The sequence below is a fragment of the Equus asinus genome, chromosome 4 (genome assembly GCF_041296235.1).
Source record: "Equus asinus isolate D_3611 breed Donkey chromosome 4, EquAss-T2T_v2, whole genome shotgun sequence".
NCBI classification, from domain to species: Eukaryota; Metazoa; Chordata; class Mammalia; order Perissodactyla; family Equidae; genus Equus; species Equus asinus.
This window is the reverse complement of record NC_091793.1, coordinates 12,358,472-12,385,837: the sequence shown is the minus strand read 5'-3', so window position 1 is coordinate 12,385,837 and position 27,366 is coordinate 12,358,472. Positions and strand designations below refer to the sequence as shown.

Here is a 27,366-nt window from a genome sequence, read left to right as displayed (position 1 = left end):
CATTAAAAACAGAGGTTTCTGAATGAAGGTATAAAGTGGCCTAGAAAATATCCATGGGACCTACAAGAATGCTGACCCCCTTTCTAGTTGGGATGCCTGGATGGGACAGCAGAGGTGGCCTTTTCCTGGGTAAACCTCAAGGGAATTCATGTGTTTAGGGAAAGAGATGGGTGTAAGCTTGGGAGAATGGTTCCATAGAAAAACCCAGGGCTGTAGAATGAGATCCTGAGGGTAGGGTAAATCTGAGCTGGAGGACATAGGTGACAGAGGCTTGTACCCTGCATTGGGAGGTTGTGGGAGAGGGTGATGTTGCCAGGAAGTATGAGGGTGGCGGGTGGATACTCAGGATATGTGCCCATTAAGCAGAAGGGATCGCTCATTCCTCGACTGTGTGTCCTTCATGATGTACCAGCTATTTGGGGCTACAGGTGCCCACTGTTCCTCTAGCTCACACTAAGTAGAATTTATCAAGAAGACGTATGCTATAAAAGCATCGGTTCAAAGTCAGAATAAACAGGCCTGAGGTCAGCCTTTTAGAAATACTTCTTTATTTTGAAAACTGTGTATAAAGTGCTAAAAAGCCAATTTTGAATTATTTAGCTTTAAATAATTTTAAATATGAAATGTTAGATGTAAAAAGATGTACCTGTTTTAGAAGATGATAACACTGATATATTTCTGACTTACTAGCACACTTCTGATTGCCTTTTTTTGTTTGATTATTATATGAAACTTTAAAAGACACAAACATAGAGTAAACATAATAATGAACACCCAGGTACTCATCACCCAGCTTCAACAGTGATTAACACTTGGCCAATTTTTTTTTATCTGTCCTTTTCTCTCTCACATTTAAAAAATTTGTTTGGTTTTTGTTTTTTGGTGGAGTATTTTAAAAGTGAATCCCAGAAATAATGTCATTTAACCATGAATACTTCACTTTTTCTCTCTAACAGATAAGGACAGTTCTTATTTTTAAAAACATAGCCACCATGTCATTATTAAAACTAAGAGAATTCACTGTAATTCCTTAATATCATCCAGTACCAGTCCATCTTCAGGTTTCCCCAAGAGCTTCAAAAATATCTTTTTCTAGTTTATTTGTTCTCATTGGACCAAAACGAGATCTAAATATTACATTTGATGTGTATGTCTCTTAAGTCTCTTATATTCTAGAATAGTCACCCATCTCTATTGCTAAAGTATAATTTTCAAAAGGTACAATTGTGACTTCATGCAAATAAATACAAAATGAACAGTCCCAGGTTCTACTTGTCCTTGTTTTTTGCTGCAGACCTTGGAATCAGTCATTTCACCAAGAAACGCTGGTCACTTTATTTGGAAATGGTATTTAGAGATCACAGTTGGAGCACTTTTGAGTGCTTTTCCTCTACAAGTTGTGTTTCTTAGTGGTGGTAGTATATAGTTATGAAAGTAGACAACTTTATAGAGATCCTTCTCATGTCCTTTAATTTCTTAGTGTGACATTCCAACCACTGAGCTAGTTAACCAGACATAAAATGAGTGTATGTCATCAGTACCATCTCTCTAGAACAAGCAAAGACAAGGGATTTTTTAGTTCCTTAATCATGAAATGGTCTGAGAAAATATATTTTTTCCCCTTATTTTTCAGATGAAGAGATTATAAATCTTCCACTGAATGAAAAAATTTTTCTTAAAGTTGCATATACTCCAAGAAAAAAACATAATTTTTTAAATATTTTGCCTGAATTCAAAATTTAAACAAGAAGCTTCAACAGAAGGTAAGGTAATTTCATTTCTGATTCTGCTTTATTGTGTAATTTTTCAAGTATACTGTATAAGTAGAAGTTCAAAGATGCATGACAGCAAAAAAATTTAGTTTTGGAGGTGTGCATGCAGTCTGTCGTCTTTTGGTTGTTTTTTTGAGCCTCCTGTGTCTGGTTTTAAGATGCTGTGTTGTGGAAAAATTACTTGGTCTCTCCAAGCCAAAATGTAATCCAAATAAAATGAGGACAGCCACGTGCTTGTCATGAAGTATATGCCCTGTCTCACTGGGGGAACACGTGAGATAGGGCACACAAACTGTCATGGTTGCCATCCAGAACTCATACTCCATGTAGAAGATGAAAAAAGGAGAGAGGGCTTGTGCTCCCAGCAGTGTTAGATGCTCCTAACAGGCTCTCCCGTTGCAATCTAAGTAGATGCTGGATAAATTACAGTGAGTATAATTTCTTGTGAGCACTTTGGTGCATTAAAAAGTAAGATAACTCTCCAAAGGCCAAAAGAGAAAAAGAAGAGAAAAAGGAACAGTGAGCATTATGATAGCACTCTTTGGCTCCTTGCTGAAGAAAATGTAAATCCTCTGCAGAGGAAAGCATACTCAGTGTGGGCCCTCATGATTTCTATAGATTAAGTTTAAGCAGGCTTGAACTTAGAATCAGAATACACATGCACACACATGCACACACCACTGTGAGAAGGAGCTGGCATAATTAGATGCCCCAAGGCCTGCAGATATTGAATAATCAGATCCAGTATATATAATAATATATGAAATGTTTGAAGAAATATGAAATAGAGTAAAAGTTAGTAATGAAAAGTAAAGTGTCAAAATGATCCAAGAGGAACTTTGAGAAATGAAAAAAATGTTGAAATTAAAAACTCAATATATGTGGATTAAACAGATTAAGTATGGTTGAAGACAGAATTGGTGAGTAAGGATATATATCTGAAGAAATTATCCACCATTCAGCACTGACAGATGGGAGATGGAAATTGTGATTAAGAGAAAATGGAGAATAGAAGAAAATGTGCAGTAAATGTGCAGTTGGAATCCAAGGATGGAAAAATAGGGAAAATGGAGGAGAGGCATTATTCAAAGGATTAATAGCTTTGACTTTTTGGAAACCAATATAAGATATAAACCCCTAGATTTAGGAAGCACGCTATGTCCCAAGTGGTATAAATACAAAGAAACTCACACTCATACACTCAAATTGTATAGCACCAAAGACAAAAACATCTTCAACTAGAGGTAAGAGATAGATTACCTACAAAGGAACATCTGTTAGGTTGACAGTAGATGTCTCAGCATGAATAAAAGCCAATAGAGAGTAGAATAATTCCTCATAGTGATGAGAGAATATAAATTTTAGTGTAGAATTGTGTATCAGATATATTTTGCAAGAAAAACGTCAATGTCTTATATATTTGATAAATGTTAGGCTAGTTTATTTGGACTACCCTCTGTCCTCCCCCTCGACCCATTATGAAAAACAAGTAAAATTGTCAGATTAAAAAAGATCAGAGAACTAACAGTATAGCAAGGAAGCTCTAGACCAAAATATAACAGAAAGTAAGAACCCAGAAAGGTAATTTAAACACTGTAGGATGGACTCTGCCGTTATCCTGAAAGCATTTGCTGATCTGGACAAAGTGGGACTTTGATTTTAGAGGACTCGTAGGATAAGAAGAACAGTAGTTAAGATCTCTAGTCCTCTCAGAGCCTAAAGGAGACCCTTCCCATATTAAATGGGGCTCTGAAGGGCTGTCTCCTCAGAGTAAGTATGAGCTAGAAGCAAACCTGCCTCACTCCATCCCTGCCCCCACCTGGTTGTTTTTATACTAAATGTAGCAGGAAAAAAAGGGGGAAAAACTTGTGGCCATGCATTAGCCTTTGTGCAGATTTGAGCCCAGGTCACATTGCCTGTAGTTCAGGGAAATCAAGTGTGAATTTAGTTGAAGGTTTTATGGTTTGGTCGTGCCTTCAGGCATTCTGCAGAAGCAGACATAAAACCTCTGTGGAGGAAGTTACCTTCATCCTAAGATGCAAAATATCCCCACAGGCGTTTTTTAAGGACAATGATTACTACACAGACAAAACTGACCAAGCACACAAGGAAATAAAGCACCGTGAGTGAAAAACCAGTAGAAACAGACTCTCTAAAACTTCAGATTTTGGAATTAGACTATGAAACAAGCGTACTCTTTCTTTCTTCTTCTTTTTTTTAAAGATTTTATTTTTCCTTTTCTCCCCAAAGCCCCTGGTACATAGCTGTACATTTTTAGTTGTGGGTCCCTCTAGCTGTGGCATGTGAAATGCCGCCTCAGCGTGGCCTGATGAGCGGTGCCATGTCCATGCCCAGGATCTGAACCGGTGACACCCTGGGCCGCTGCAGCGGAGAGCGCAAACTTAACCACTCGGCCACGGGGCTGGCCCCTGCATGCTCTTTCTTTTTAAAGAAATATTTAAAGAAATAAAAACACCTGTAGGAAACTATAAAAGGTGATCTAGAATATTTGTAAAAGAACCAAATAGAACTGCTAGAAATAAAGAATACAATATCCCATATTAAGAATTCATCATATGGGTTTAATATCAAATTTTATACAGTGAAGAGAAAATCAGTGAACCAGGAAACAGGACAGGAGAAATCACCCAGAATGAAGCATAGAAAAAATGATGGCAAATATAGAGTTGAGGTCAGGTGGCATGGAAGATAGAGGGAGAGTCTCTAGCACATGTTTAATTGGTGTGTTTTAAGGAGAAAGGAGAGAACGGGGGCAGATGTATTATTTGAAAAGATAAAAGGCTGAAGATTTTCAAGAATTGTGAAAATACCAATCTGCAGATTCAAGAAGACAAATGAATCATAAACAGGATAAAATAAAAGAAAATTTACAGCTGGTTGTGAAAGAGTAAAACTACAGAGCACCAAAGACAAAGAGAGATGTTAAACCAGAGAAATAAGACAGATTAGTGTCATCCGAACAGTACTTAGACTGCCAGCTGATTTTCCAAGTGTAGCAGTGGAAGTCAGAGCCAGTGGAACAATATCTTCACTGCCCTGAGACTAAACAATTGCTAATTTCTAATTCTAAGTTGAGAAGGAGGGTAAATGGAGGTAAAACATTCCAAAGTCTGTATAATAACTGGGATTGGGTAAAGATACTGATTAACTGTAGATTTTAATAAGCGTACAACTTACAAGTTCTAAAGAACCACTGTAAGAATAGGAACAGTGTACAACTTCCACAGTAGTAGGGAGAAAGTAGTACGACTTCTTTTATTCTTATAAAAAAACTTTTAGCAACCCTTATACTGATGATATATTGAAAGCTTTCTTTGTGAAATTGGGAGGAAGACAGGGGTGCTTACTCTGACCAGTTGTATTAAGGATAGTAATAGAGGTTTTAGCCAGCCCAATAAATCAGAAAAGTGGAGAAAAAAGATAAAAGAATTTGAATGAAAGAAGCAAAACTGTTATCATTCATTGATGATATGATTGTATATGTAGAAAGTCCAAAACAATCTACAAATAATTTAATCAAATCAATAATCACTTAACAAGTTGCTGGATACACAATCAACTTATAAAAATAAATTATCATATAACATCAACAAACACATTGCAATTAAAAAGTTGTGTGTATAGTAGCATTATAAATAAAAACTATCTAGGAATAAATCTAAAGAAGATGTGTAAAACCTCTATGGAGAGCACTATAAATTTCGAGAGAAACTAAAGAAGACTTGAGTAAATGGACAGATATGCCCTGGTTTTGGATTGGAAAATTCATTGTTGTAAATATGCCAGTTCTCCCCAAACTGAACTAGAAATTCATCATAATATCAATCAAAAACCCAAGAGGTGGTATAGGGGGATGGCGGTCGGGAGGGTAGAATTGACAAGCTGACTTTAAATAATTATATGAAAATGGGGCCGGCCCTGTGGCATAGTGGTTAAGTTCAGTGTGCTCCACTTCAGTGGCCCAGGTTTGTGGGATCAGTTCCCGGGCATGGACTTATACCACTCGTCAGCCATGGTATGGCAGTGACCTATATATAAAGTGGAGGAAGACTGGCACAGATGTTAGCTTAGGGCTAATCTTCCTCAAGCAACAAAAGAGAAAGATTGGCAACAGATGTTAGCTCAGGGCTAATCTTCCTCAACAAAAACGTAAATAAGATTATATGAAAATGAAAGGGTCTGTGAATACTCAAGACATTTTTGAAGAATTCCAGTTCATTCCTTGTGCATAAGATCTTGTTGAGTCATCGTTTTGAAAGCCTGAAATGCTCGTGTTCTTCGTATTGGTAGGGTGCCCATCAGTCTGGGTTTTGCCTGTGGTCCTGGTCTCATTATTAATAGCATGCTCTTTCATCATGAGTCCCTTTGGAAGGCTCATTCTGCTGTTTGTAGAAAGGATTGACTGCACCTTTGTTTAGTTTGTGTGTTTTGTTTTTTTTTTGTTGCCCACATTTTCTCAAATATCAACTCTAAACCAAACCATCAGAAGAGCATCTGATGATAGTAGAGAAAGATTGCTTCTCTTTGGTGAGTAAGTGGTGGTCAGGAAGGAGTACCAGGCAGCATCAAGCCCAGGCCTGCACTGTGAGGGCCCCTACTTCTTGCTCTCGGGGGTCCCCTGGGCCTCCCTCTTCAAGCAGGGGAATCAACAGCACACAGCCTTCTTGGCCTTCTCCTTTCTTGCTGTGTTGAAGACAAGCAGCCACATAGGGCTGTTGTTCCCGCCACCAGGAAATGAGAGGGTAAATATTGAAACTAATTTAAAAAAGGGAGATAATGAACAGTCATTGAGCTTATAATAATTCAGATGTTTGTTGACCACATGCTATCTGTCAGGCATGTTACTTAGCTCCTATAACTTTCTTTCTTTTTTGCTTTTTCTCCCCAAATCCCCCCAGTACATAGTTGTATATTTTAGTTGTGGGTCCTTCTAGTTGTGGCCTGTGGGACGCTGCCTCAGCTTGGCCTAATGAGCGGTGCCATGTCTGTGCCCAGGATCCGAACTGGCGAAACCCCGGGCCCCCAGTGCAGAGCACCTGAACTTAACCACTCGGCCATGGGGCCGGCCCTCCTCCCATAACTTTTTGAAGAAAATATGATCATTTTACAGGTGAAAAAGCAAGAGCTCGTGGAGGTTAAGAAGTGTGCTCTGATTATCTTAAGGTACAGCCTGAGCTGCTGCAACAAAGATGTCCCAAAGAACAGTGGCTTAAACGAGGTAGAGGTACCTCTCTCAGCTGACAGGCAGGTCTGGTAGTGGCCTTCCTCACCCGGGGCTTTCACTCTGGAGTTGGAAGGATTACTCTAGGTCTTGCCCTCTCCCAGTTGGCAGAAAGTCCAGAAGGAGCTCAACTCAGTAAGGCCTTGAGGTTCCAACCCATGCCCATCCTTTTGCCTAGAGTTCAGTCACACGACTAGCTGGCTGCAAGGGAGGCTGGGAAAGTTAGGGTTAAGGAGGGTGGCCAGGTACCCAACTAAACTCTATTGCTCTTGAAGAAGGGGAGAGTGAAAATTAGGGCCAAGTAGAATCTCCCACAGCTGTTAGGTCCCTCAGCTGGGAGGTGCAGGCCCAGGCCTTGTGCTCCCATCTGTCCAGCTCCCTGCCCTGCTCTTCCCCTGCACCCCATGTGTCTCAGGTAGTCAGCCTTTAAGGACTTCTTTCAAGTTCTTTTGGCGGTTGATTCAGTGAACCCATAGAGGATGCCAGCCATGTGTCAGGCCTAGAGATATGACCCTGGAATACGAGGGACTGAGAGAGGCAGCTTCTGTCCTAAAGGAGCTCACAGTCTGTGCTGGGGACAGGCACACCCACTGGTTATCCCGGTGGACCCCTCAGAGCGTTGCATCCTGAGGAGCCTGGCCCTTTTCTGAGAGGCTGGTTCTGCATCTGCGTGGGTCTTGGAGGATGTGTTTCCAACAGTATCAGATAGTTCAAACTTTCTTGGAATGCATTAGCATAACCTTGTGTAAAGTGTTCTTTTATAATCATTTTAATTTACTTTTATGTTTGTTTATTTCTTCACTTCTGATTTTGGATTTTTCTTCATCTGTTCCTCCCCTACCACCCCCTTTTTAAAATTAGACCTTCTTTTTGGTCTTTTTTCCCCTCAGTGGACTCAGTGGGTCTCGTTTGTTCTTTAATTGATTATACAAACATTCATTGCTCTCCATGGACTCATATTGCCATTTTTTTTAGGACAAATAGAATTCCAGTGATGTGTCAGTAAATGTTTAACAGCTAGCTCTCCGGGAGAGTAAAAAAACTTCCTGGTTTGTGGCATTTGTCCATTTCCGTAGTGCGAATACTTCCATCATCCAATTTAAGCTACCAGTGTGATGTCACTGAAGGTGGGCTTGGGAGAGGTTGCTCCGTCAGTTCTTGTGAATGGTGCCTGTGGCTTCGGCCACCATGGAGCCCAACCTCTGCAGCAAGGTGACCTTGTCTCTGTTTCCTTCTCTTCTTTGCAGCGAAGGGTCTTTTTAGGGTTTTTGAGGATAAAATGTGCCAGTTCCAGGCTCTTGGGGTGCAAGTCAGTTAACCTGCACAGCAGCTCCATGAGACAGCGAGGCTCGTTGTTCCCAGTTACAGATGAGGAAACCAAGGCGCAAGTGGTCATGTAACTGGCCACAGCAGAGCCAGGACTCTGATCATAAATCTTTAAAAAACATAGAGGAGATTGGCACAGATTTTGGCTCAGGGCCAATCTTCTTCACCAAACTAAATAAATTTAAAAAATATAATAAAATAACAAAAAGTCCGATTTGTGGCCAGACAGGTCATAGGATGCATTTCAGATTCTGATTTTCTCTTAGCAACAGTCTCTACCACAGAATGTTCTTTTTTGAAAGGCTCTGTTCATGGAACTATGTGATCATATGGGCAGCATTTCTCTTTGGAATCTACCTTCTGTCTGTTGCTAATGCTGCCGTGAAAAAGTAAGTAAAGAAGCAGAATTTCAAGTTTCTTTCACTTGTCTGTTGAATAAGAGTCTAGAAGATGTTGGTGATACCTTGCTTGGCATTCCAGATAGATTGTGGAGTGCATTGTCAGGATTTGACTGGAATCCTTGTGCTGGGTTGATACTCCAGATATAACCAGCAACATCTCAAGTCAACAAGCAGATTCATGAGCTACTTATTTGTTTTAAAGATGCTGTCAGTGGTAGGTCTTGGGTCATCTAGGGAAGGAAAATTACAGCCTTCCTTATAGATAAGGGCCAACTAAGAAGATGCTAGCGTCTCTGTGGAGGGTAGCATATAGTTGCTGGGATATGAGAAACGTTTGGAAAAGAAGCATTCCGTATTATCTGAGAGAAAGTTCTAGAATTAGTTTACACCAGTTCCTTTGTCGGTGAGATTAGCTGCAGCCAAACCAATGCCATTGGAATGAACTCTTTAGAGGATGCCACTGATGCGATCATTTTTAAGTATTTCTTGAAATACACGGGTAACTGACAGAAGCATTGTTATACAGAGATTTTTAAATTTAATGACGTAGCAAATGTACTGATATGTGCTAATGAGGCAAATTGTCAGTCTAATGATTTTCAGAGTAACCTAGTTTTATCTCGAGTACCAATGGTAGTGTAAATAGAGGTTCTCAAATGTTGGTCTGTAATATTGGTGAGATGAGCAAAATAAGTGTAATGAGGTAAGTTTTTCTTAAAACTATATTTTTTCAAAATGAGACATTATCCTCAATCCTGAGATTACGGCTTTCCTTTTTTTGATATTTAAAAAAGAGTCACTGTTTTCTGAAATTAAGGAAATTGTGGATAATAGGTCATCTCTTTTCCTTTTGTCTTGTGTGTCTCCTTTTCTTTTTTTCTCTCTTTCCCTCCTTCCTTCCTCCTTGCTTGGCAAAGTTAAAAAGTTGGCTACACTTTGTTAGTTTTCTAAATTAAAAAAAAATTACTGGTCTACAAAATCCCAGTGTCTTAGAACTATTGAGCTGGGCTGACTTCTACAGACAGGCCCCTTGGGACTTGATTTAGTGAGTAGGTGGTTTTATTGTACAAGACTTGTTCTGTGTTTAGTCTGTGATGGAGTACATAAAACATAGGACCTATCCCTACCATGAAAGAACCTGTGGCCAGTGGGCTGGCCTCTGCGCACCAGGCCTCTGTTTGCTGTGCTGGCGTTACACAGCAGCATCGATAGTGCAGCGGACATCTCGGTGTGTCTGAGCAGTACTGCCAGTGGGATACTGCCTGTGCTGCTCATGTGGGAAAAACAAACCAACTGCTTCATGAAGGGAGCCTCGTAGATATCTGGACAGACTTAACGGCAAAGTTAATAATAACTGGACAGATATTTCATTGAGCCTGGGCAGTGAAATGGGATGATGTCTGGTCTCTTCCAAATGGTCCAGGTGGGAGACAGTCTGAGTGGGAGAGATGGGCCTTGAATTGATGGATGTTGAGGCTGAGGAAGGGGCACACAAGGGTTCATTGTACTGTTCTCTCTACTGTTAGGCATGTATGAAATTTCCCAAGGTAAGTTCAAAATACAAGAAAACATGAAAAGCAAAACCAAACAAACAAAAGTCCCAGCCACCTAGGAACAGAGCTGGCGTGGAGGTTTGAACTGGGACCTCTGTGGTTTCTGGGGAACATGCTGAATGACCGCTCACTGCTGATCAGGGCCTGGCTGCCCTAAGGTAAATCCTGCTGGGAGCTGGGCTTCCTTTCCACTGGAAATGCCCGAGCTGGTTCACAGAAGCACACCATTCTTGTTACCTCCCTCCCTTTTTTGGGAGCGTGCTCTCAGGCTCAGGTGGCCTCATCCTCCTGCGTGGTCTGGACAGGGCCCCTTGTTTTTGTAATTCCTTGAATCTCCATCCCCTCCCTATAGACAATTACTGTGGTGTGGTTAGTGTGTACCCTGTTCTGTGTCTGTATTCCTGTAAACACATGTTGTTGTTTGGTGTGCTTGTATTTTAAATTAAATAGACGGATTGTATTGTGGGCCTGATTCTGTTTCTTATGTTTTTTCATTCAGCCCCATCCTTTAAGATCCGTCAGTGTTGCTGTGTGTCCGTCTAGTCGCTGGCTCTAATGTATGTGATATTCCATGCACTTGCTTCCTCCGCTGCCGCCTCGTATGATCTTCCAATTTCTTAGGGATATGTAGGTAGGAGGGGGATTGCTGGGCAGTGGATGGACATAGGTGGCTTCACTGAGTGCTGTTGTGGGTGCCACAGAGCAGCGGCCTGTCTCCTTTCCTGTCAGGAACGTGTGAGGTTCCTCCTGCCACCTGTCCTGCCAACACTTGTGATGATCTGACCAGTCCAACAGCTGTGAAGTGAGAATATGTATTTAATTATTTTTTCAGAGAATCAGGTTTTAGTTTAGTTAATCTCACGTTTTAGATTTCTTATTTCATTGATTCAAGTTATTATATTTCTCCTTTTGGTTTATTTCAGTGTTCTTTTCTAACTTCCTGGGTTAGTTGCTCAGTTTGTTTAGTTTTCACTGTTCTTATTTCCTGATAAACATGCTTAAAACTATACACTCTTTTCTAAAGTACTCCTTAGAGCTGAGTCTCCCAAATTTTGACATGTAATTTTTTTGTTATTGTTCAATTGCAAATATTTCTTAAGTGCTTTCCTAACTTAAGGGTTTTTAAGGGATATTCATTTAGTTTCAGACACATAGGATTTCTTTTTTTCTTTTTTCTTTTTTTTTGCTGAGGAAGATTTACCCTGAGCTACCATCTGTTGCCAATCTTCCTCTCTTTTTGCCTGAGGAAGATTAGCCCTGAGCTAACATCTGTGCCAGTCTTCCTTTACTTTGTATGTGGGTTGCTGCCACAGCATGGCTGACAAGTGGTGTAGGTCCATGCTTGGGATCCAACCTGTGAGCCTGGGCCACTGAAGTGGAGCATGCCAAACTTAACCACTAGCCACTGGGCCCTCCCTAGGATTTCTTGTAACAGTTTTCTTGAGATAGAATTCACACACCATAAAATTCACCTGTTTAAACTGTACAGTTCAGTAGATTTTAGTGTATTCCCAGAGTTGTACCACCATCCCTACGATTAATTTTAGGATACTTTCATCACCCCAAAAAGAAACCTTGTACCCTTCATCAGTTATCCCCCTTTCCCCTGGCCCTCCCATTCACCCTGCCTCTGGCAACTACTAACCTGCATTCTGTCTCTATAGATTTGTCTCTTCTGCATGTTTCATGTAAGTGACATCATATGCTATGTGGTCTTTCATGACTGACTTCTTTCACTTAGCATAACATTTTCCAGGTTCGTACAGCTTTCAGTACCTATTAGTACTTCATTCCTTTTTTTTTTTGAGGAAGACTGGCCTTGAGCTAACATCTGTACCCATCTTCCTCTACTTTATACTTGGGATGCCTGCCACAGCATGGCTTGATAAGCAGTGAGTAGGTCTGTACCCAGGATCCGAACCGGTGAACCCTGGGCTGCCGAAGCAAAACATGCGAACTTTACCACTGCACCACCAGGCTGCCCCTAGTACTTCATTCCTTTTGATTACAGAATAATATTTCATTGTGTGGACATACCACATCCTCTTAATCCGTTCATCCCTTGATTGACATTTGGGTTGTATCCACTTTCTGGCTTTTATTAATCAATGCTTTGGTGAACATTAGTGTGCAAGTTTCTGTGTGCATGTACATTTTCATTTTTCTTGTGTATAATCCTAGGAGTGGAATTGCTAGCTCATAAGGTAACTCTATGTTTAATCATTTGAAGATCTGCCAGACTATTTTTTCAAAGCAACTGTACCAGTATGCATTCTCACCAGCAATATATGAGGGCTCCAGTTTCTCGAGATCCTCCCCAACACTTGTTTTTATCAGTCTTTTTTTTTAATTGAGTTCATGATAGTTTACATCAATGTGAGATTTCAGTTGTACATTATTTCCTGACCGTCACCGCGTAGGTGCTCCCCTTCACCCGCTGTGCCCACCTCTCACTCCCCTTCCCCTCGTAAACACTGAACTGTTTTGTTTGTCCATGTGTTTGTTCATATTCCACATATGAATGAAATCATCTAGTGTTTGTCTTTCTCAGTCTGGCTTTTTTCGCTTAACGTAATTCCCTCCAAGTCCTTCCGTGTTGTTGCAAATGGGATGATTTTGTCTTTTTTATGGCTGAGTAGTAGTCCATTGTATATACATACCACCTCTTCTTTATCCAATCATCAGTCGATGGGCACCTGGATTGTTCCCATGTCTTGGCTATTGTGAATAGTGCTTCAGTGAACATAGGGGTGCATATGTTACTTTGGATTGTTGATTTCAAGTTGATGAGTAGATACCCAGTATGGGATAGCTGGGTCGTATGGTCTTTCTAGTTTTAGTTTTTTGAGGAATCTCCATACTGTTTTCCATAGTGGCTGCACCAGTTTGCATTCCCACCAGCAGTGTATGAGGGCTCCCTTTTCTCCACACCCTCTCCAGCATTTGTTATTTTTAGTCTTAGTGATTATAGCCATTTTAACAGGCGTAAGGTGGTATCTTAGTGTAGTTTTGATTTGCATTTCCCTGATGATTAGTGATGTTCAACATCTTTTCATGTGTCTATTGGCCCTCTGTATATCTTCTTTGGAAAAACGTCCGTTCGTATCCTCTGCCCATTTTTTGCTCAGGCTGTTTGTTCTGTTATTGTTCAGTTGTGTGAATTCCTTATATATTATGGAGATTAACCCCTTGTCAGACACATGATTTGCAAATATTTTCTCCCATTTGGTGGGTTGTCTTTTTGTTTTGATCCAGTTTCTTTTGCCTTGCAGAAGCTCTTCAGTCTGATGAACTCCCGCTTGTTTATTTTTCTTTTGTTTCCCTTGTCAGAGAAGACATGGTATTCGAAAAGATCCTTTTAATAAGTTCAATGTCAAAGAGTGTACTACCTATATTATCTTCCAGGAGTTTTATGGTTTCGGCACTTATCTTCAAGTCTTTGGTCCATTTTGAGTTTATTTTTGTGTATGGCGTGAGATAATGGTCTACTTTCATTCTTTTGCATGTGGCTGTCCAGTTTTCCCAACACCATTTATTGAAGAGACTGTCTTTTCTCCATTGTATGTTCTTGGCACCTCTGTCGAAGATTAGCTGTCCGTAGATGTGCGTTTTTATTTCTGGGCTTTCAGTTCTGTTCCATTGATCTGTGTGTCTGTTTCTGTACCAGTGCCGTGCTGGTTTGATCGCTATGGCTTTGTAGTACATTTTGAAGTCAGGGATTGTGATGCCTCCAGCTTTGTTCTTTTTTCTCAGTATTGCTTTAGCAATTCGGGATCTTTGGTTGCCCCATATGAATTTTAGGATTCTTTGTTCTATTTCCATGAAGAATGTCACTGGGATTCTGATTGGGATCGCACTGAATGTGTAGATTGCTTTGGGTAGCATGGACATTTTAACTATGTTTATTCTTCCAATCCACGTGCATGGCATCTCTTTCCATCTCTTTATGTTGTTATCTATTTCTGTCAATAATGTCTTATAGTTTTGATGGTATAAGTCCTTCACCTCCTTCGTTAAATTTATTCCTAGGTACTTTATTCTTTTAGTGGCGATCGTAAATGGAACTGTATTCTTGAGTTCTCTGTTAGTTCGTTATTAGAGTACAGAAATGCAACTGATCTTTTTGTAAGTTGATTTTGTATCCCACAACTTGACTGTAGTTGTCAGTTATTTCTAATAGTTTTCCAACGGATTCTTTAGGGTTTTCTATACATAAGATCACGTCGTCTGCAAACAGGGAGAGTTTCACTTCTTCACTCCCTATTTGGATTCCTTTTATTCCTTTCTCTTGCCTAATTGCTCTTGCCAAAACCTCCAGTACTATGTTGAATAAGAGTGGTGATAGTGGGCATCCTTATCTTGTTCCTATTCTCAGAGGGATGGTGTTCAGTTTTTGCCAATTGAGTATGATGTTGGCTGTGGGTTTGTCATATACGGCCTTCATTATGTTGAGGTAATTTCCTTCTATCCCCATTTTGTTGAGAGTTTTTGTCATAAATGGCTGTTGGATCTTGTCAAGTGCTTTCTCTGTGTCTATTGAGATGATCATGTGGTTTTTGCTTTTTTTAAAGATTTTATTTTTCGTTTTTCTCCCCAAAGCCCCCCGGTACACAGTTGTATATTTTCAGTTGTGGGTCCTTCCAGTTGTGGCATGTGGGGTGCCGCCTCAGCATGGCTTAATGAGTGGTGCCATGTCCGTGCCCAGGATCCGAACCGGTGAAACCCTGGGCCACTGAAGCGGAGCGTGCGAAGTTAACCACTTGGCCATGGGGCCGGCCCCGATCGTGTGGTTTTTATTCCTCAATTTGTTGATGTGGTATATCACACTGATGGATTTGCGGATGTTGAACCATTCCTGTGTCCCTGGTATAAATCCCACTTGGTCGTGATGTATGATCTTTTTGATGTGTTCCTGTATTCAGGTTGCCAATATTTTGTTGAGGATTTTTGTATCTATGTTCATCAGCGATATTGGCCAGTAGTTTTCCTTTATTGTGTCGTCCTTGTCAGGCTTTGGTATCAGAGTGATGTTGGCCTTGTGAAATGTCTTAGGAAGTCTTCCATCTTCCCTAATTTTTTGGAATAGCTTGAGAAGGATAGGTATTAAATCCTCTCTGAATGTTTGGCGGAATTCCCCAGGGAAGCCATCCGGTCCTGGGCTTTTATTCTTTGAGATGCTTTTGATTACTGTTTCAATCCCTTTCCTTGAGATTGGTCTATTCAGATTATCTGTTTCTTCTTGATTCAGCTTTGGGAGGTTGTAAGAGTCTAAGAATTTATCCATTACCTCTAGATTATCCATTTTGTTGGCATATAGTTTTTCCTAGTATTCTCTTACAATCTTGTATTTCTGCGGTATCCGCTCTTATTTCCCCTCTTTCATTTCTAATTTTGTTTATCTGTCTTTTTTTCCTTATAAGTCTGGCTAGGGGTTTGTCGATTTTATTTATCTTCTCAAAGAACCAGCTCTTTGTTTCATTGATCCTTTCTACTGCCTTTTTTGTTTCAATCGCATTTATTTCTGCTCTGGTTTTTATTATTTCTCTCCTTCTGCTGACTTTGGGCTTTGTTTGTTCTTCTTTTTCTGATTCAGTTAGGTGCAATTTGAGGTTGCTTATTTGGGATTTTTCTTGTTCGTTAAGGTGAGCCTTATTGCAATGAATTTCCCTCTTAATATGGCTTTTGCTGCATCCCATATGAGTTGGTATGGTGTGTTTTCATTTTCATTTGTCTCCAGATGCTTTTTGATTTCTCCTTTAATTTCTTCACTGATCCATTGCTTGTTCAATAGCATGTTGTTTAGTCTCCACATCTTTGTCCCTTTCTCAGCTTTTTTCTTGTAATTAATTTCTAGCTTCAGGGCACTGTGATCAGAAAAGATGCTTGTTATTATTTCAATCTTCTTAAGTTTATTGAGGCTTGCCTTGTTTCCCAACATATGGTCTATCCTTGAGAATGTTCCATGCGCAGTTGAGAAGAATGTGTATTCTGCTGTTTTTGGATGGAGTGTTCTCTATGTGTCTATTAAGTCCAACTGCTCTAGCTTTTCATTTAATTCCACTGTTTCCTTGTTGATTTTCTGTCTGGATGATCTACCCATTGATGTGAGTGGAGTGTTGAGGTCCCCTAATACTATTGTGCTATTATTAATGTCTCCTTTTAGATTTGTTAATAGTTGCTTTATCTACTTTGGTCCTCCTGTGTTGGGGGAATAGATATTTCTAAGCGTTATTTCTTCTTGACGGAATGTCCCTTTGATCATTATATACTGCCCCTCTTTGTCTCTCTTTCCCTGTCTTGCCTTGAAGTCTACTTTGTCTGATACAAATATTGTGACACCTGCTTTCTTTTGTTTGCCATTAGCTTGGAGTATCGTCTTCCATCCCTTCACTCTGAGCCTCTGTTTGTTGTTGGAGCTGAGACGTGTTTCCTGGAGGCAGCATATTGTTGGGTCTTGTTCTGTAATCCATCTTGCCAGTCTGTGTCTTTTTATTGGAGGATTCAATCCATTTACAGTTAGGGTGATTATCGATGTATGAGGGCTTAATGCTGCCATTTTATCACTCCTTTTCCGCTTCTCCTGCATTTCCTTTGTTTCTCGTCCTGTGTGTTTTAGTCTACCTATTGGATTATGTAGTTTTTTTATGTTGTGTTTGTTTTCTCCTTATTTATTATTTGTGTCTCTGTTCTGCTTTTTTGTTTAGTGGTTACCATGAGATTTGTATTCAGAAGCTCGTGTATAAGATAGTCCATTTTCTGATGGCCTCTCATTTCCTTAGGTTAGACCAATTCAGTCTCTCTCCTCCTCCCTTCCTAAGTGGTTTTTCTCACTGGTGGTGGTGGTCAAAATGACAAGATTATCTTTGTTTTTGATGTTTTCCTTCCATTTGTCGTTAATGCTATACTTGAGTATTTGCTATCCTGCTCCGATTTTGTCTACCTATCTATCTCCTTACTCCGTGCTTTGTAACCCCTTTCTCCGTTTTTTTTTTTTTTTTTTTCCAGGTATGAGGGCCTTCTTGAGGATTTCTTGTGTGTGTTGGGGCGGGGGCGGGGGGGTGGTTGTCTTGTGGCTACGAACTCCCTTAGCTTTTGTTTATCTGGGAAAGTTTTTTATTTCTCCATCATATCTGAAGGGTATTTTTGCTGGATAGAGTATTCTTGGCTGAAAATTTTTGTCTTTCAAAGACTTGAATGTGTCATTCTATTCTCCCCTGGCCTGTAAGGCTTCTGCAGTGAAGTCCACTGAAAGCCTGATAGGGGTTCCTTTGTAGGTTGTCTTCTTCTGCCTTGCTGCCCTTTGTATTCTTTCTTTGTCATTAATTTCTGCCGGTTTTACTACTATATGCCTTCCAGTACATCTTTTTACATTAACGTATCTAGATCTGGATTCTTCTTCCACATGGATTTCCATCTCTTTCTCTAGGTTTGGGAAGTTCTCTGCTACTATTTCTTTGAACACGCTTTCTGCTTCACTCTCCTTCTCTTCTCCTTCTTGAATACTTATAATTCTTATATTGCATTTCCTAATTGAGTTGGATATGTCTCAGAAACTTTATTCCTTTCTTTTTAGTCTTAGTTCTCTCTCCTCCTCTATCTGGAGCATTTCAACATGTCTATCTTCAATTATGCTGATTCGCTGCTCTCTGGGGTCCACTCGATCGTCCAGGGAATCCATATTTTATCTCATTGATTGTGTCTTTCACGTCTAACATTTCCGATTGATTCTTCTTTACAGTTTTAATCTCTTTTGTGAAGCAGCTCCTGAACTCATTGAATTGTTTCTCTACATTCTCTTTTAACTTGTTGAGTTTTTTGATGATAGCTATTTTGAATTCTTTGTCATTAAGATTACGTATTTCTGGGTACTTGTCATTTTCTCTCTGGTCTGGAGATCTAATATAATGTTTGATATTGCTAGAGGGAGTGGCTCTGTTTTTTTCGCATCCTGGTGTTATCTGGTCGTGATTACCGCCTGTCGCCACTGGGTGGGGGTCAACAGCCACGTATTCTGAGCCTTCTGCCTTTGATGAGATCCCAGGCACTGGAGCAAACTGAGTGGGTGGGGGAGGGGCGCTTTCTCCTGCGTGACCTCGGGGTTTTCTCCCTCTGCTCTTGCTATCTGCTCTCCTGGAGTGTTGGCTTGATAAAGTCACCCCCCACGAAAGCTTTCCCCCCAATAGAGGGCTTCCCTCTAGGCTACAAGGGCCCACCAGGGATCCTTGATGTTCCTGCAAACGAATGTCCACTCCCCTGTTCCTTCCCTCTCGAAGGCCTCCCGTCATCCTGGTACTCAATCTTTAGGGGAGGGAGTGAAATTTTGTCTTACCCTGTTCCCCCTCCTCCTCCGAGGGGCTCCAGCCCCTGTGCCATCCACCACATGACTGCGTGTGTCTGTCTGATGTTATTTGTATTGTGTTTCGATGTCCTCTGTTGGAGTATGGATGTTTTTTCATTGTATATTGGAGGGGAGAGATTACCTGGAAAGTTCACTGTGCCATGATGCTAGTCCATCAGTCTCTTTGATTATAGCCATCCTGGTGGGCCTGAAGTTGTATCTCATTGTGATTTTGACTTGCATTTCCCTGTTGGCTAATGTTCATAAGCGTCTTTTCATGTGCTTATTGGCTATTTGGATGTTTTCTTTGGAGAAGTGTCTCTTCAGATCTTTTCCTCATTTTAAAATTTCCCTTTTTATTATTGAGTTGTAAGAGTTCTTTATACTAGATACAAGTCATTTATCAGACATGATTTGCAAAAATTTTCTTTTGTTATAGTTTCTTGAAGGTGCCATTTGAAGCACAAAAGCTTTATTTTTTATTTGTATTTATTTACTTATTTACTTATTTATTTATTTATGCTGATGAATATTTGCCCTGAGCTGACATTCTTGCCAGTCTTCTATTTTTTAGTATGTGGGCCACCATCACAGCATGGCGCTAACAGAGAGATGTAGGTCTATGCCCAGAAACTGAAGCCAGGCTGCTGAAGCCGAATGTGCTGAACTCAACTACTAGGCCACCAGGGCTGGCCTACAAAAGCTTTATTTTTGATGAAGTCTAATTTATCTTTTTTGACCTTTTATTCATGTTGGTATCATATCTAAGAAACCCTGGCCAAATCCAAGCTCATGATTTGCCTCTGTGTTTTCTCCTAAGACTTTTATAGTTTAAGCACTTAAATTTATGTCTTTGATCTGTTTTGAGTAGATCTCTGTGTATAGTTTGTAGGTCAGGGCCCAAATGTATTCTTTTGTATGCAGGTATCTAGTTGTCCCAGCATCATATGTTGAGAAAACTGTTCTTACACTCGTTGCATCATTTTGGCACCCTTGTCAAAAATCAATTGACTGTAAGTGAAAGGATCCATTTCTTGACTCTCATTTCTCTTCCATTGATCTATATGTCTTGTAATTTTGTAGCAAATTTTTAATTTGGGAATTGCAAGTCCTCCAACTTTGTTCCTTTTCAGGATCATTTTGTCTATTCTGGGCCTCTTGCATTTCCATATAGATTTTATGATCAGCTTGTCAGTTAACATAAAGAATTTTAAAAAACTGTCCTTTAGATATTACTTTCTGTACTTTATTATGCATCTCAATACTATATTGAGATTACAATCCCTAAGATAATTGTCTTTTGATGTATATTGAGGTTTCTTTATTGATTTAATGTGTGGTTTATGTTTATGAATGTTACATGGTGTGTTCAGAAAGAATTTGTGTTGTCTGTTCTTTGAGTGTAGAACTTTATATCTGTTTAATAGCTTGAGCTTATTAATAGTATTCACATTTTTAATAGTGCAACAGTAAGAAATAATACAAAGAGATCTCTTGTGTACCATGTCCAGTTTCCTCCAATGGTAACATTTTGCAAAATTACAGGTAGAAGGTCACAACCAGGAATGAGATTGACACAGTCCACTCATCTTATTCATATTTCCCAGTTTTATTGGTACTTGTTTGTGTGTGTTTAGTTCTGTGTAGTTTGTCATCTCTGTGGGTTCTGTATCTACCATCAGTCAAGATGCTCAACAGTTCCAAAGCCTTGAGGATTCTCGTGTTGCCCATTTATAACCACACTCACATCCCTCCTGCCACACACCCTCCCATCCCTAACCACTGGCAACCACTAATTTGTCCTCCATTTACAAAATATTGTCATTTCAAAAATGTTATACGTAAAAAGAATCATACGGTATGTAACCTTTGAGGATTGCCTTTTAAAAAATTTTTAGTGAGTTCATAATAGTTTATAACATTGTGAAGTTTCTGTTGTGCATTATTATTTGTCAGTCACCATGTAAATGTGCCTCTTCACCCCTTGTGCCCACCCCCAACCTCCTTCCCCTCTGGTAACCACTAAACTTCTCTTTGTCCATGTGTTCGTTTATCTTCCACATATGAGTGATCATATGGTGTTTCTTTCTCTCTCTGGCTTATTTCGCTTAACATAATACCCTCAAGGTCCATTCATGTTTTTGCAAATGAGACGATTTGATCTTTTTTTTTATGGCTGAGTAGTATTCCATTGTGTGCGTGTGTATATACATATATACACATACACATATACATATACCACATCTTCTTTATCTGATCATCAGTCATTGGGCACTTGGGTTGCTTCCATGTCTTGGCTGTTGTGAATAATGCTGCAATGGACATAGGGGTACATAAGTCTCTTTGAATTGTTGATTTCAAGTTCTTTGGATAAATACCCAGTAGTGGGATAGCTGGGTTGTACGGTATTTCTATTTTTAATTTCTTGAGAAATCTCCATACTGTTTTCCATAGTGGCTGCACCAGTTTGCCCTCCCACCAGCAGTGTAGGAGGGTTGCCTTTTTTCCACATTCTCTCCAACATTTTTCATTTTTGGTCTTGGTGATTCTAGCTGTTCTGACACGTGTTAGGTGATATTTCTGTGTAGTTTTGATTTGCATTTCCCTGATGACTAGTGATGTTGAACATATTTTCATGTGCCTGTTGACCATCTGTATATCTTCTTTGGAAAAATGTCTGTTCATATCCCCTGCCCATCTTTTGATCAGATTGTTTGTCTTTTTGTTGTTGAGTTGTGTGAGTTCTTTATGTATTTTGGAGATTAACCCCTTGTTGGATATATGATTTGCAAATATTTTCTCCTAGTTGGTGGGTTATCTTTTTGTGTTGTTCCTAGTTTCCCTTGCCTTGCAGAAGCTCTTTAGTGTGATGAAACACCACTTATTTTTTCTTTTGTTTCCCTTGTCCAAGTAGACATGGTATTCGAAAAGATCCTTCTAAGACCGATGTCAAAGAGTGTACTGTGTATACTTTCTTGTAGGAGGTTGATGGTTTCAGGTCTTACCTTCAAGTCTTTGATCCATTTTGAGTTAATTTTTGTGTATGGTGAAAGACAATGGTCCACTTTCATTCTTTTGCATGTGGCTGTCCAGTTTTTCCAACACCATTTATTGAAGAGACTTTTCTTTCTCCATTGTATGTTCTTAGCTCTTCTGTCGAAGATTAGCTGTCTGTAGATGTGTGGGGTTTTTTTTCTGACTTTTTATTGAGATTATGATAGTTTATAACCTTGTGAAATTTCAGTTGTACATTATTGTTTGTCAGTCGTATTGTAGGTGCACCACTTCACCCTTTGTGCCTGCCCCCCACGCCCCCTTTCCGCTGGTAGCCACTAATCTGTTCTCTTTGTCTACATGTTTAACTTCTACATATGAGTGGAGTCATAGGTGTGTGGTTTTATTTCTGGGCTTTCAGTTCTGTTCCATTGATCTGTGTGTCTGTTTTGAGCCAGTACCATGCTCTTTTGATTATTATAGCTTTGCAGTATATTTTGAAGTCAGGGATTGTGATGGCTCCAGCTTGGTTCTTTTTTCTCAGGATTGCTTTAGGTATTTGGGGTCTTTTGTTGCCTCATATGAATTTTAGGATTCTTTGTTGTGTTTCTGTGAAGAATGTCATTGGGATTCTGAGTGGGATTGCATTGAATCTGTAGATTGATTTAGGTAGTGTGGACATTTTAACTATACATATTCTTCCAGTCCCAGTGCATGGAATATCTTTCCATTTCTTTATGTCATTATCAATTTCTTTCAGTAATGTCTTATAGTTTTCTTTGTATAGGTCTTTCACATCCTTGGTTAAATTTATTCCTGGATATTTTATTCTTTTTGTTGTGATTGTAAATGGGATTGTATTCTTGAGTTCTCTTTCTGTTAGTTAGAGTATAGAAATGCACCTCATTTTTGTAAGTTGACTTTGTACCCTGCAACTTTGCTGTAGTTGCTGATTATTTCTAATAGTTTTCTGATAGATTCTTTAGGATTTTCTATATATAAGATCATGTTGTCTGCAAACAGCGTTTCACTTCTTCATTACCTATTTGGATTACTTTTCTTTCTTTCTTTCTTTTTTTTTTTTTGAGGAAGATTAGCCCTGAGCTAACTACTGCCAGTCCTCCTCTTTTTGCTGAGGAAGCCTGGCCCTGAACTAACATCGTGCCCAACTTCCTCTACTTTATATGTGGGATGCCTACCACAGCATGGCGTGCCAAGCGGTGCCATGTCCGCACCCGGGATCTGAAGCAGCAAACCCCGGGCCACCGGGAAGTGGAATGTGCACACTTAACCGCTGCACCACTGGGCCAGCGCCTACTTTTATTTCTTTTTCTTGCCTTATTGCTCTTGCCAAAACCTCCAATACTATGTTGAGTAAGAGTGGCGAGAGTGGGTACCCTTGTCTTGCTCCTATTCTCACAGGGATGGCTTTCAGTTTTTCCCCTTTGAGTATGGTGTTGGCTGTGGGTTTGTCATATGTGCCCTTATTATGTTGAGGTACTTTCTATACCCATTTGATTGAGAGTTTTTAGCATAAATGGCTGTCGGATCTTGTCAAATGTTTTCTCTGCGTCTGTTGAACACCTGCTTTCTTTTGTTTGCCATTAGTTTGGAGTATTGTCTTCCATCCCTTCCCTCTGAGCTTGTGTTTATCTTTAGAGTTGAGATTTGTTTCCTTTGAGAGAGCATATTGTTGCGTCTTTTTTTTTAATCCATCCTTGGGATTAACCTTTTTTGCTTAGCAATAATTCCCTAAAGACTCATCCAACTTGTTGCATGTAGCAATAGTGTGTTCCTTTTTATTGCTGAGTAGTATTCCATGGTATGGATGGATCACAGTTTATTTAAGCACTCAGGAAGGTCATCTGGACTGATAGCAGTTTTTGACTACGGTAGTCCTCCCTTATCCTCAGTTTCGCTTTCTGCAATCTCAGTTACCTGTGGTCAGCCATGGTCCAAAAATATTAAATGGAAAATTCCAGAAATAAACAGTTCATAAGTTTTGCATTAGATGTCATTCTGAATAGCAATCTTGTATCATCTTGCTATATCCTGTCAGGGATGTGAATCATCCATTTGTCCAGTGTAGCCGCGCTGTAGATGCTACCCACTCATTAGTCACTTAGTAGCCATCTCAGTTATCAGATTGACTGTCATGGTGTCACAGTGCTTGTGTTAAGCAACCCTTATTTTACTTAATAATGGCCTTAAAGTGTAAGAATAGTGATGCAATTAAGATATGCCAAAAAAGAATTTTTTGTTGTTAATCTCTTACTGTGCCTCATTTATAAACTAAACTTTATTATAGGTGTATATATGTAGGAAAAAACATTGTGTGTTTGTGTGTATGTATGTGTGCATTTACTATCTGCCATTTCAGGCATCCACTGGGGGTCTTGGAACATATCTCCCATTGATAAGGGGAGACTATTGTGTTATAAATGAAGCTTCTATGAGCATTAATGTACAGGACTTTGTTTGAACTTCAGCCTTTATTTCTTTAGGATAAATGCCTTGGGCTGAAGCAGTTTTTTTTTTTTTTGTGGCTTAAAACAACAATAAACATTTATCATCTCACAGAGTTTGTGAGAGTCAGGAATTTGGGAACAGCTGTACTGGGTGCTGGCCAGGGGTTTCTCATGAGATTGTAGTCAGATGTCACCAGGGCTGCATCATCTGAAGCCTTGACTGGGGAGGGAGAACCTGCTTCCAGGATGGCTCAGTCATATGCCTCTTGGCCACCGAGGAGACCTCCGTTCCTCAATATGTGAAGTTTTGAAATCAGGTAGTGTTAGTACTCCAACTTTGTTCTTACTTTTCAGAATTCCTTTGGCTATTCTAGTTTTTTTTTTTTTTTTTTTTTCATTTCTGCATACATTTTAGTATCAGCTTGGCAATTTCTGTTTTTAAAAATCTGATAGGATTTGATTGGGATTGTATTGAATTAATAGTCCAGTTTAAGGAAAATCGATGTCTTAACCATATTGAATTTTCTAATGCATGACCATAGTAATATCTCTCCGTTTATTTAAATATTCTTTCATTTCTCTCAGCAGTGTTTTGTAATTTTCAGTGTACAGGTCTTGCACATATTTTATTAAATTATCCTGAAGTGTTTCATGTTTTTGGATGTTATTGTAAGTAGAATTTTTAAAAATTCCATTTCCAGTTCATTGGTCGTGTGTAGAAATACAATTACTTTTTGGACATTGACTTTGTAACTGGTAAGCTTGCTAAATTCACTCTTATTAATTCTAGTAGCTCTTTTCCTTATAGATTTCTTAGGCATGTCTGTGTATACAATCATGTCATCTGTGAGTAAAAACGATTTTATTTATTCCTTTTCAATCTGTATGTGTTTCTTTCTCTTAATTGTCTTATGGTGCTACCTAGGACTTTCATTACAATCTGGAATAGAAGTGATTAGAATCTCATGTTTCAATCTCAGGAGAAAAGCAGTCTTTTCACCATTAGTATGCTGATAGCTGTAGGTTTTTTAGTTGATACCTTTTATCAGATTCAGGAAGTTCCCTTCTAGTCCTCATTTATTGAGTGTTTTTATCATGAAAGGGTGTTGTGTTTTTTTTCAAATTACTCAAACTCAACCATATTGATAATTACGTTAAATGTAAATGGTCTAAATACTTCAGTTAAAAGGCAGAGAATAACATATGGAATAGTAAAGCAAGACCCAATCAGTCATGTGCTATTTACAAAAGAAACACTTTAAATATAAAGACACAAATAGGTTGACAGTAAAAGGATGTTAAAGGATATACCAAACATGAACCACAAGAATGCTATGCTATATTAGCATAATGGTATGTTATATTAAGATCATAATTGTTGATATATTATAAAGCAGACTTCAAGACAAGTTATATTGCCAGAGATTATGAGGGACATTTCAGAATGATCAAAGAGGCAATTCATCAAGACGGCATAACAATCCTAAATATGTATCCATATAATAAAATAAATTTAAAACACATGAAGGAAAAGTTGACAGAATCAAAAGGAGAAATAAATAAATCCACAATTATAGTTGAAGATTGAAACCCTCCCTCTCATTAATTGATAGAACAAATAGACACAAAATTAGTGAGGACATAGAAAACTTGAATAACATTATCGACCAACTTGACTTTTTTTTTTTTTTTTTATTAATGTTATGATGGATTACAAGCTTGTGAAATTTCAGTTGTACATTTTTGTTAGTCATGTTGTGGGTACACCACTTCCCCCTCCGTACCCTCCCCCCACCCCCCCTTTTCCCTGGTAACCACCGATCAGATCTCCTTCTCAATATACTAATTTCCACCTATGAGTGGAGCAACTTGACTTTTTTTTTAAAGACTTTAAAATTTTTTTTTCTTTTTCTCCCCAAAGCCCCCCAGTACATAGTTGTGTATTTTTAATTGTGTGTCCTTCTAGTGTGGCATGTGGGATGCCGCCTCAGCATGGCTTGATGAGTGATGCCATGTCTGTGCCCAGGATTCAAACCGGCGAAACCCTGGGCCGCCAAAGTGGAGCGCGTGAATCTAACCACTCCACCATGCGGCGGCCCCAACCAACTTGACTTTAACCCACCCAATAGCAGCAGGATAAAAACTATTTTCTAGTGCACATGCCACATTCACCAAGACAGACCATAACAAATGCACAGCCATCAGCAACCTACAACCTGCTGGGCAAATCCAGCCCACTGCTTGGTTTTGTACAATTTGCAAACTAAGAATGGTTTTTGTGTTTTTAAAGGCTTTTTAAGAAGAAAAAGAAGAAGAAAAAGAACATGCAACACAGACCCTATGTGGCCTACAAAGCTGAAAATAATACTGTTTAACTCTTTACAAGAAAAAGTTTCTTGACTCCTGTGCTAGGCCGTAAAAAAAAAATCAATAAATTTAAAAAGAATGAAACCATACAATCCTGCTCTCTGACCACAACAAAAAGTAGATATCAGTAACAGAGATATTTAGAAGACCCCAAATTAATTGGAAAATTAAGCATTATACTTCTAAATAACCTATAAATCAAAGGAAAAAACTCACAGGGGAGATTAGAAATATCTTGAATTCAGTGAAAATGGAAACATCAAAATCTGTGGTATACAGCTAAAACAGTGCTTGAATGAAAATTTGTAGCTTTTAATGCTTATAACAGAAAAGAGGAAAGGTCTAAAAAAGGAATGATTAAGCTTCTACATTAAGAAGCTATAAAAAGAAGAGCAAATGAAACCCAAAGTATGCAGTAGGAAGGAAATTATGAAGCCAGAAGAAGAAATCAATGAAATAGAAAATGGACAAATACTAGAGAAAAAAAATAATAAAACCAAAATCTGGTTCCTCAAGAAGATCAATAAAATTAATGAACCTTTAGTAGCACTGATGAACAACAAGAGAGAGAAAAGGACAGGTATCACTAAGGTATAGGAATGAAAGAGGGGCCTGCGGATCCTACTTTACATTAGAAGATTAACAAATTAACAAGGTACTATAATGAACAACCTCATGCCAATAATTTCATCAATTCAGGTAAAGTGGTCAAATTTTTTCAGCAAGCAAATTACCGAAATGGAAACAAGTAGAAATAGAATATACTTATTGAAGAAATGGAGTTCATAATTTGAAACATCACCAAAGACAACTTTAGACCCTTGGCTTCACTGGTGAGCTCTGTCAAACATTTTAAGAGGAAGTAGTACCAATTCTATGTAAACTCAGAAAATGGAGGAAGAGGG

The 27,366-nt window shown here is 39.2% G+C and overlaps 1 protein-coding gene across 8 annotated transcripts in view; it reads left to right on the top strand.

Moving 5' to 3' along the window:
• The window catches only part of PPP6R2 (protein phosphatase 6 regulatory subunit 2), a 100,490-nt gene that overhangs the window by 25,905 nt on the left and 47,219 nt on the right, over positions 1 to 27,366 (top strand). For 5 of the 8 annotated variants that reach the window (XM_070506654.1, XM_014864524.3, XM_070506657.1 and 2 more), the window contains exon 2: positions 1,634 to 1,763. The exons of 1 other annotated variant lie outside the window; for it this stretch is intronic. The gene's annotated coding sequence lies outside the window, so the exon portion shown is untranslated. Of the gene's footprint in view, positions 1 to 1,629; positions 1,764 to 27,366 lie in introns of those variants that run through there. 2 more of the 8 variants (XM_070506653.1, XM_070506659.1) reach the window with 2 other exon arrangements.